Source organism: Apium graveolens, chromosome 3, assembly GCF_009905375.1.
Source record: "Apium graveolens cultivar Ventura chromosome 3, ASM990537v1, whole genome shotgun sequence".
NCBI lineage: Eukaryota > Viridiplantae > Streptophyta > Magnoliopsida > Apiales > Apiaceae > Apium > Apium graveolens.
In genome coordinates, this window is record NC_133649.1 from 191,592,451 (window position 1) to 191,598,972 (window position 6,522).

General features: G+C 37.7%; 1 non-coding gene across 1 annotated transcript; it reads left to right on the forward strand.

Annotated features, from left to right (window-relative positions):
- Positions 1–372: 372 nt before the first annotated feature.
- LOC141716228 (small nucleolar RNA R71) lies at positions 373–479 on the forward strand. The gene has a single exon (XR_012572945.1). It is a non-coding gene; the product is annotated as a small nucleolar RNA R71 (small nucleolar RNA).
- Positions 480–6,522: the final 6,043 nt, after the last annotated feature.

Genomic DNA, 6,522 nt, shown 5'->3' on the forward strand with positions numbered 1-6,522 from the left:
TTGCGATCGCTGAAAGTTATTCACGAACTAAGTTGATTCACTAGAAATAGCTCATGGGCACAAGCACAAAGCTCATAGACAATAGTGATTTGATTAACTCCATAATTAGCCAAAATGTCCATCTTTATCGTCAAAGCCTTAAGTTGGGCAGCTATAGCAGTTGCTGCATCCAACTCCATAATTCCTGCTACTTTCCCATGAGTCAGTCTCTGGGAAGGATTCTGGTATTCATTAGCAGCCATCGGTTCAATTAATTCATAAGCTTCATTGTAGCTCTTAGCCCACAAGGCTCCTCCTGATGCTGCATCGAGCATGGGTCTAGAAGTAGCACCCAATCCATTGTAGAAACAGTTTATAATCATCTAATCAGGCATGCCATGGTGTGGGCACTTCCTTAGCATCTCCTCATATCGATCCCAAGCCTCACACAGAGATTCTCCAGTTTGCTGAGCAAACTGAGTAAGAGCATTCCTGATTGCAGCAGTCTTCGCCATAGGGAAAAATTTAGTGAGAAACTTTTGAGCAAGATCTTCCCAAGTAGTGATAGACCCCGGTGGTAGAGAATATAGCCAACACTTAGCTTTATCCCTCAGAGAGAATGGGAAGAGTCGCAGCTTGATAGCATCTTCAGTCACACCATTAAACTTGAAGGTGTCGCAGATCTCGATGAAATCCCTGATGTGCATGTTGGGGTCTTCTGTAGGAGAACCCCCAAACTGAACTGAGTTTTGTATCATCTGAATCATGCTTGACTTGATCTCAAAAGTGTTAGCCGAGATGGCTGGCCTGATGATGCTCGACTGAATATCATTGATCTTAGGCTGAGAATAGTCCATCAAAGCCTTAGGAATTTCTGTTTGATCTCCCATCACTACTAAAACTGGTACCTCAATTTTCTCTTCTTCTTCTACCTTCTCTTCGTCCTCAACAACTTCCCTTCGAACCACTGCAACTTCTTCCTCGGCTTTATCCAGAGTTCTTTTACGAGACCGTGAATGCGTATACATACACGCTCGCTAGAGTACCTGAAATAAGACAAGGAAACAGATAAGTAACAATGTCTGAGTCAATGAACTTTAACGACCAATGATGACAAACACATAAACTAAAAATTAACACCGAGTCCCCGACAGTGGTGCCAAAAACTTGTTAGTCGCTAAACACGCGCTAAAATTCACACAAGTATACGCGTTCACAAGTAGTATAAGATATAAATCAGATTTGTTCCCACAAAGACTAGTTTAGGTTAAGTTCAATTTATGCACCTATGCAACAATGTATGGTTATCATTCAATGCTAAGACGATTAACAAATTGAGATTGTTTTTAACTAAAATTAAGCTAACAATTATGACTAAGAGAATAAGAATGGTTGAATTAATATATATGACAAATATGGGATTCTAACTTCATTAGATACTTCATTCAATAGCCTTTTCATTCTTAACCTTAGCATGTAATGGTGATGACACTAATCCGATAACACGAAACTGATAAATGTCAACTTTCGTTGAACAAATATCATTCTACCAGACATCCACAAAAGAGATAGAAGCTGAATAGACACCAATTATATTGAGACCCTATATGTCTATAGAATTTGACAACATAACCGTTTAATACACAAGTTATCTATCATGATTACATAGGGCAAGTAAGATTGTTAAAATTACCTATGAATCATGCATAACAATAACACATGAACCTATGCTAGCATGGCAAGTTCTAAATCCTTAAATTCATTTTCGCTTCATTAAGAATTAACACACTATCTTATAAGTTCACGGCGCTCATAAGACGAATACGCACAACCAATACTAGGCTATCGTACAATCACCACACACTAAGGCATCGAAACAAATCAACTAAAGAAATCCATAAATAAATCCGTTAAAACCCAACAATAACAATTAGCCCATAATCGGACTCATCATCAATGTGGGTTCCGATGAAAGTATGGTATAATAAATGTACTCTTTATAAATGAATAATAAACAAAGAACAAAACAAGAGTATAGGTTCAAGGATAAGAAAACTAGCATCTAATGTTATAACTTAAACAAAGAATCACAAGTTAAAACTAGGTCTTCTTCGCCTTGGTTGAATCGTGCTAAAATGGTTTTCTTTTCTCCTTCTCCTTGTGCTCTGGTACGTCTCTGCATGAAAAATGAGCTTATTTATGTATATATAGCAGCCCCATGCGGAGTAGAAGTCTTTTGGATCAAAAGCCCAATAGAATCAGGAATTCTGTTCTCGACCTGGCGTGGCCCCGCGCTTAACCAGCGCGGGCGCGCTGAGTTTCTGGACTTCGGGCGCGGTCGCGCGCTATCACAACACGGGTGCGCTGACCTCTTGTATAATAAATCTGACTTCTTCATTTTCCTTGCTGAATTGAGCCGGTTTTCCAAGAGCTTTTATTCCAACACCTTCCTAACACCAAATTAGCACCAAAACAATGCTAATTCACCTGATTACCTGGAGAATGCCTGAAAATGCAGAAATACTAGAAAACACATTAAAACACCTACAACTTGAGTATAAAGGCACCAATTCAAAGCTTTACGGAGCGTAATAATGTGTGACAAATGCCACTCAACAGCATGGAAAGCAACTCAATTTCTAGGTGATCATTACTTTTCTTCAACTCAGAGTTTTCACTCTTGATTCTATTATTCTCTAAGGTTTGATCCCTATAACTAACATGGAGAGACTTAAGAAATAATCTTAATTCATATATATCATCAGTATCAAATACATGAGTAGTCTGAGGTACCTTTAATTCAGCATTATTCAGCCTCAGCATCATCATTTTCCATCAGAGCATAATTGATCCATCATCTGAATCTGATGAATCATCCCAGTTCCTCTTCTTTGAGATCAAAGCTTGTTTCTTCTGAGCTCTGGGTTTTCTGTTGTCAGCTGTAAAGTGTCCAAGTTCATCACAGTTGTAACATCTCTCTTTTGACTTGTCAAGTTTTCTAGATCTAGATTCCTTCCATTCTGTATTTCTTCTGTTGTTCCTCTTATCAGAGTTTGAGGAACTGGAACCTTTTACGAAAAATCTTCTCCCTTTCTTGAAGTTTTTGTAGACCATCTTCTTAAAGCTTTTAACCAGTAGAGCAGCCATTTGATTCATGTCTTCATTGTTGTCATGATCACTTTCAGTATCTGATTCATTATCATTATTTGAGTCATCATCAGAGTTTGATGATTCAGTATCTGATTTGCAATCATAGCTTTTTCTTTGGAGTAGCTTTTTCTTCTAGCTTTCTATTTTGGCTTCTCTTCAACTTTGAGTGCTACTGGTCTAGACTTATATCCTTTCCTACATCTCTAGTTCATGAGTTTTCAGTATTCCATAAATCTTATCTAGAGGTGTGTCATTAACTTCATAGTTATCCCTTATTGATGTGACTTTAAAGTCCCACTTTTCACGGAGAGCAAGTAGGAACTTCTAGTTTGAGTCCTCCAAATCATACTCCTTGTCGACAAGAGACAAGTCATTTAGAAGCTTCTAAAATCTGTCATAGATCTCAGTTAAGGACTCATTATCTCTTGAGTCAAAGTGCTCGTATTCTTGAGTAAGTATTGTCCTCATGTTCTTCTTGATAGCAGTTGTGCCTTGACACTTTACTTCTAAAGCATCCCATATCTCTTTTGCTTTCTTACATCCAATAACCCTATTGGAAATAACACTATCAAGACTGCTGTATAAGATGTGTCTGACTTTAGCATTCCTTCATAATAGGTGAAAGATCTTCAGAAGAGTAGTCCTTCCTTTCTTTGTCGACCATCTTTTCTGGTTTTCCTCCAACAGAAACAGCTACCTTCATTGGTTTATGAGGATCATCATAAATCCTATTTAGATATTCAGGATCCATGGCTTCCAAACACATGGTCATCCTAACTTTCCAGATTGGATATTCATGTATCTTCAGGATTGGCACCTTGATTGCTTCATACCTACTCATGTTACTTCTAATCTGTGATGTGACTGGGGGTGGTGGTTTTGGATTCTGTGGTTCTTCTTCTTTGTCAGACATTGAAGATTGATTTTCATATTTTAAACTACTTGTATGTCAACAGCAAGCTCTGATACCAAATGTTAGGTTCGTAATCAACTGTAGGGGTGAATACAGTTTATACAATCAATTTGATGAAGCTTCAACAGAATCAACAGTTTTTATATTAACAGATAAAAACTGATTACAAAATGTACTCTCTCAAAAGGATGAACAGATATCCTTGAGAGCTGCTAGGTTATGCGAATGATATAATAATGTTCACAGTGTATATAGTATAAACCTAATATGTGCTTTATATAGAGCACATATACACAATCAAATAAGGACTCTTATTCTATTATAATAAGGAAACCTAGCCATGTATGATTGCTTCTGAGATAAAGTCTTTCACCGCCTTGAATTCCTACTTTCCTTTTCCATATCAAATATCTACTAAAGTGACAAATCCTGATGATATGATTAGTTGATCATCAAGTACTGATGATGTCACTCTTCAGTAAATACTGATATAAGTCCTGATATGAACTGCTGATAGTTTCTGCTGATATCAGCAATTATATCTAACATCTTCTTTCCATCATCCTTACCTTTCTTTTATTCCTTCTCCTTTTTCTTGTCATCCACCTTGCTACCAGTTGCTTTGCTAGACTGACTTGGATTTGAACCAGAAGATTTTTGCTCACCTTTCTTCTGCTCATCCTCATCCAAGTCATCTTTTGTATTGGTTTGTGCTCTAGGCAACATGGTTTCAGCATTCTTCAGATATTTACCCAAAATCTTGATCATCTTTTCATATTCAATGCTCTTGATCTTCTTGGTCTTCAGATCAGTTTCCAAAGTCATGATCAATCTCAAATTTCCCATGACACAGTGCTTAGGGTTCATGAAATGTTTGCACCTTTTGGTAGATGTACAGATGTAGGCCACTCTATTGCTTGGCTGAAGGTAAGCTTTTGAAAATACAGCCACTTGACTCTTTTTAAGTTCATTTAGCAAAAGAGTGTCCTCTAAAATCACCCTGTTGACTTTGTTGATTAGAATGTCCAGCTCATATGCTCTTCTAGATTGAAGATAAAAAGAGACACCTGCATACACCTGTCCATACCTGAGTCATTGATGTTTGCAATAATCCTCATTTCTCTGAAGTTTCCACTAATCACCATCACCGCACTTAAAAAAATTATATTTATGTCCAAAGCCTTCTTGTAGGTGAAGTAATTATTTAAAGAGATTCTGAGAGCCTTGAGGAGTTCATCAAATTCCTTTTCAAGACAAGGTCCCTCGGCTGCTTTCAAAAGTCTATCCATTCCAACATCATTCTTCTTTTGAATTTGAGTTGTGGTCTGGCTTGATGATTTTAATTGTAGTTGTGACTCCATCTCCCCTTTAGTCTTGGTAGCAGGCATAGTGATTGTAGGTAGAGGGAGTGTAGTCCTTACTAATTGTGGTGATTTTGGAAGAGGTATTTTTAAAACTCCCATAATAGCTCCCAAAGATACTGAATTCTGCATCTGTAGATGTTTGTGGGAGTCTACTAGGGACTTGATGTCCTGTTGCTAACTTTGGACTAGTGAGGTCAATTGAGAGACTTGAGCTGAAAGAGAGTCATTTGAAGATTGTAGAGTGGAGACTTGAGCCTGTAAATTTTGGATTTGAAGGTTTATTGAGGTGGATATAGGTTGTGAACTAGATGCAGCTAATGTGCCAAAAGAATTCTGAACATCATTCTTCAGTCTCCTCCATGACTAAATCTGAATGTTCAAACCTAGCCTTGTACAGTTTATCCATCTTGACCTTTGAGTCATTATTCTGAGTTATCTGCTTATGGATCACCTCATGCAAAGATATGAAAGATTCTCTCAACTTAGATACATTTTCTTCCACTGGTGTGAGAGAGAGCTTGAAGCTTATCAGAAAACTTGTTGAACTTGGATTTGATATCTGTGATTGTGGGCATCAGTTCATCAATCCTATCATTGATTAATTTCTTCAAAGCAAGTTGATGTTTATCCAGGGTGTATTCCATAGCTCTTCCAATTTGATGAAAGGCCTTCAATTGAGCGTTATACACCTCTGTCATAACATCATATACCTATTGAGGAGTGAGATCTTAACATTGCTTCCTAAAATGGTCACATACTCCTCTCTAAACTTTTCTAAGGCCTCATCCATTATTGTTGTGAAGTCTTGGGAAAGCCATGCATCCACATTACCATCTGCTTCATCTGCAATCTTCTCCCGTTGCTCCTCAACATCCTCCTTGTATAAAAGTAGAATAGCTTGATAGTCTTGGTTTGACATATCAGTAGTAAGGAGTTGTTGGGTGATGTTAGATAGGCCTGCAAGCTGATCAACCAAAAGATCTTTTATTGTTGTAGGTTGGGCTTGAACATCTAGAAGCCATAGGGAAATTACGTGTTCAGAATGGTTGTGTATGGCTGAAGTTGAGGGTTGGTCTGTTGTGTTTGAGGTGGATGGGTTGAAAGTGTTTACTGTGC